The sequence below is a fragment of the Schistocerca gregaria genome, chromosome 6 (genome assembly GCF_023897955.1).
Source record: "Schistocerca gregaria isolate iqSchGreg1 chromosome 6, iqSchGreg1.2, whole genome shotgun sequence".
Classification (NCBI taxonomy): Eukaryota; Metazoa; Arthropoda; class Insecta; order Orthoptera; family Acrididae; genus Schistocerca; species Schistocerca gregaria.
The window spans coordinates 28,400,670-28,405,472 of record NC_064925.1 but is presented as its reverse complement, the minus strand read 5'-3'; the positions used below and the strand labels follow the sequence as shown (position 1 = coordinate 28,405,472).

Here is a 4,803-nt window from a genome sequence, read left to right as displayed (position 1 = left end):
GCTCTCCAAACAACAACACTTGCATTTCAGAACATGTCTTTCACACATATCTACAAAATCACCTTCACCTTCAAATACAGTTTCCTTGCGACTGACAGAGACGTAGGCAAAGTTTAAAGTTGCTATTTCCATTAAATCTCGTTAATCAGAAAAACGGTAATTTACACCTGCAGCGGAACAAAATTCCGTTCCGCCCAGCGTCTGGCTCGAACCCACGACCCTGGGATTAAGAGCCTGACGCTCTACCGACTGAGCTAGCCGGCTACCTAGGTGAATACCTGCCGGGTAGCACGTCATACAGTACTCGTTTGGGTTGGGTGGTCCCATATAGAATCTCTCCATGATGCCTAATGTTTTTGTAACGTCACACTCGTCACGTACTTCACTTTTATGTCATAATCATTTCTGAGAGGTAAAGAAATTGCATGACAACATGCAGAGCTAGTGGCGTCAAAATTAACACACATACTTTATGTGACTGAAAAGCCGAACGAGTTACTTTCCGACGTTGTTTTAGATGTGCAAGTGATAGTCAGAACTCGCTGTGTCGGCACTCTGCCGACCATTTCGCTAGTTAACACCGGTCTTGTTGTGTGTGTTTCAAGCTCAAGAGCATCTCCAAGCAAAAAATGGTCAACAGCAACATTCAGACGGTTTCGTACTGCTCAATTGCTACATTAAAACGTTATGTTTCTTTTTCAGAACTGGAAAAATACAAGCGTGACAGCATTCGAACCTGTAATCTTCAGATCCGAAGTCCGACGCCTTATCCATTAGGCCACACGGTCACTGACGACCAACATTTACATGTATACGACTCATCTCGAAACGCTCACACCCCTGAGGATTTGTGTTTTCGTTCTACACAGCCGCTGCCCCTTGCTCTTTCCCACCCATTCGTTACATTCAACCTCTGACGAGACCGACCAAATATAGACTGAGAAACAAGACCACACACTTTGTGCATTCGGAATCGAAGGCAGGGCGTCCCTCGCCGCATTTGCTACGATTGCCATTTGCTACTTCTGCAGAAGCGGCGGCGGCGGCGGCGGCGGCGGCGACGACGACGACGACGACGACGACGACCGCGAGAGTCTCTGTGATATGTGAGAAATACATCTATAAAATGTAATTCAGACTGCCTCGTCCCACCTTATGCTGTACCGCTTTGGCAAATGCTTTATCTGCGCCATTCGCCTTAATCGCATCTGAGAGTAATTCTTAAAAAAACGCCTGTCGCTAATTGTTCGTCATCACAGGTACTGTTTGCTATACGGCCACAACGCGCAACTGATTTCCAAAATTCATCTTTCTCCTGTGAGGATGGAACTTACGACCCCTGGTTTATTAGACCAGTGCTCTACCACTGAGCTAAAGAGGCGCGGCCTAGCGGTATTCTTGGGTACTTCGTCCTTACTGTCGTCTGCATCATCAGACTTTAGCTGACAACACTTCATATTACCGGCTAATATTTGCAGCTATTTCGACAAATTACTGCTTGGCTACACATCTGACACGTAACCGATGTGCTCTCCAAACAACAACACTTGCATTTCAGAACATGTCTTTCACACATATCTACAAAATCACCTTCACCTTCAAATACAGTTTCCTTGCGACTGACAGAGACGTAGGCAAAGTTTAAAGTTGCTATTTCCATTAAATCTCGTTAATCAGAAAAACGGTAATTTACACCTGCAGCGGAACAAAATTCCGTTCCGCCCAGCGTCTGGCTCGAACCCACGACCCTGGGATTAAGAGCCTGACGCTCTACCGACTGAGCTAGCCGGCTACCTAGGTGAATACCTGCCGGGTAGCACGTCATACAGTACTCGTTTGGGTTGGGTGGTCCCATATAGAATCTCTCCATGATGCCTAATGTTTTTGTAACGTCACACTCGTCACGTACTTCACTTTTATGTCATAATCATTTCTGAGAGGTAAAGAAATTGCATGACAACATGCAGAGCTAGTGGCGTCAAAATTAACACACATACTTTATGTGACTGAAAAGCCGAACGAGTTACTTTCCGACGTTGTTTTAGATGTGCAAGTGATAGTCAGAACTCGCTGTGTCGGCACTCTGCCGACCATTTCGCTAGTTAACACCGGTCTTGTTGTGTGTGTTTCAAGCTCAAGAGCATCTCCAAGCAAAAAATGGTCAACAGCAACATTCAGACGGTTTCGTACTGCTCAATTGCTACATTAAAACGTTATGTTTCTTTTTCAGAACTGGAAAAATACAAGCGTGACAGCATTCGAACCTGTAATCTTCAGATCCGAAGTCCGACGCCTTATCCATTAGGCCACACGGTCACTGACGACCAACATTTACATGTATACGACTCATCTCGAAACGCTCACACCCCTGAGGATTTGTGTTTTCGTTCTACACAGCCGCTGCCCCTTGCTCTTTCCCACCCATTCGTTACATTCAACCTCTGACGAGACCGACCAAATATAGACTGAGAAACAAGACCACACACTTTGTGCATTCGGAATCGAAGGCAGGGCGTCCCTCGCCGCATTTGCTACGATTGCCATTTGCTACTTCTGCAGAGGCGGCGGCGGCGACGACGACGACGACGACGACGACGAATATCGCGAGAGGCTCTGAGAAATGTGAGAAATACATCTATAAAATGTAATTCAGACTGCCTCGTCCCACCTTATGCTGTACCGCTTTGGCAAATGCTTTATCTGCGCCATTCGCCTTAATCGCATCTGAGAGTAATTCTTAAAAAAACGCCTGTCGCTAATTGTTCGTCATCACAGGTACTGTTTGCTATACGGCCACGACGCGCAACTGATTTCCAAAATTCATGTTTCTCCTGTGAGGATGGAACTTACGACCCCTGGTTTATTAGACCAGTGCTCTACCACTGAGCTAAAGAGGCGCGGCCTAGCGGTATTCTTGGGTACTTCGTCCTTACGGTCGTCTGCATCATCAGACTTTAGCTGACAACACTTCATATTACCGGCTAATATTTGCAGCTATTTCGACAAATTACTGCTTGGCTACACATCTGACACGTAACCGATGTGCTCTCCAAACAACAACACTTGCATTTCAGAACATGTCTTTCACACATATCTACAAAATCACCTTCACCTTCAAATACAGTTTCCTTGCGACTGACAGAGACGTAGGCAAAGTTTAAAGTTGCTATTTCCATTAAATCTCGTTAATCAGAAAAACGTTAATTTACACCTGCAGCGGAACAAAATTCCGTTCCGCCCAGCGTCTGGCTCGAACCCACAACCCTGGGATTAAGAGCCTGACGCTCTACCGACTGAGCTAGCCGGCTACCTACGTGAATACCTGCCGGGTAGCACGTCATACAGTACTCGTTTGGGTTGGGTGGTCCCATATAGAATCTCTCCATGATGCCTAATGTTTTTGTAACGTCACACTCGTCACGTACTTCACTTTTATGTCATAATCATTTCTGAGAGGTAAAGAAATTGCATGACAACATGCAGAGCTAGTGGCGTCAAAATTAACACACATACTTTATGTGACTGAAAAGCCGAACGAGTTACTTTCCGACGTTGTTTTAGATGTGCAAGTGATAGTCAGAACTCGCTGTGTCGGCACTCTGCCGACCATTTCGCTAGTTAACACCGGTCTTGTTGTGTGTGTTTCAAGCTCAAGAGCATCTCCAAGCAAAAAATGGTCAACAGCAACATTCAGACGGTTTCGTACTGCTCAATTGCTACATTAAAACGTTATGTTTCTTTTTCAGAACTGGAAAAATACAAGCGTGACAGCATTCGAACCTGTAATCTTCAGATCCGAAGTCCGACGCCTTATCCATTAGGCCACACGGTCACTGACGACCAACATTTACATGTATACGACTCATCTCGAAACGCTCACACCCCTGAGGATTTGTGTTTTCGTTCTACACAGCCGCTGCCCCTTGCTCTTTCCCACCCATTCGTTACATTCAACCTCTGACGAGACCGACCAAATATAGACTGAGAAACAAGACCACACACTTTGTGCATTCGGAATCGAAGGCAGGGCGTCCCTCGCCGCATTTGCTACGATTGCCATTTGCTACTTCTGCAGAGGCGGCGGCGGCGACGACGACGACGACGACGACGACGACGACGACGACGAATATCGCGAGAGGCTCTGAGATATGTGAGAAATACATCTATAAAATGTAATTCAGACTGCCTCGTCCCACCTTATGCTGTACCGCTTTGGCAAATGCTTTATCTGCGCCATTCGCCTTAATCGCATCTGAGAGTAATTCTTAAAAAAACGCCTGTCGCTAATTGTTCGTCATCACAGGTACTGTTTGCTATACGGCCACGACGCGCAACTGATTTCCAAAATTCATGTTTCTCCTGTGAGGATGGAACTTACGACCCCTGGTTTATTAGACCAGTGCTCTACCACTGAGCTAAAGAGGCGCGGCCTAGCGGTATTCTTGGGTACTTCGTCCTTACGGTCGTCTGCATCATCAGACTTTAGCTGACAACACTTCATATTACCGGCTAATATTTGCAGCTATTTCGACAAATTACTGCTTGGCTACACATCTGACACGTAACCGATGTGCTCTCCAAACAACAACACTTGCATTTCAGAACATGTCTTTCACACATATCTACAAAATCACCTTCACCTTCAAATACAGTTTCCTTGCGACTGACAGAGACGTAGGCAAAGTTTAAAGTTGCTATTTCCATTAAATCTCGTTAATCAGAAAAACGGTAATTTACACCTGCAGCGGAACAAAATTCCGTTCCGCCCAGCGTCTGGCTCGAACCCACGACCCTGGGATTAAG

The 4,803-nt window shown here is 45.9% G+C and overlaps 2 non-coding genes across 2 annotated transcripts; both read right to left on the bottom strand.

The window, feature by feature from the left end:
- Window positions 1-2,823: 2,823 nt before the first annotated feature.
- On the bottom strand, window positions 2,824-2,897 carry Trnai-aau (transfer RNA isoleucine (anticodon AAU)). Its single transcript has one exon. It is a non-coding gene; the product is annotated as a tRNA-Ile (tRNA).
- Window positions 2,898-4,351: 1,454 nt separating this feature from the next.
- Trnai-aau (transfer RNA isoleucine (anticodon AAU)) lies at window positions 4,352-4,425 on the bottom strand. The gene has a single exon. It is a non-coding gene; the product is annotated as a tRNA-Ile (tRNA).
- Between the last annotated feature and the right edge of the window lie 378 nt (window positions 4,426-4,803).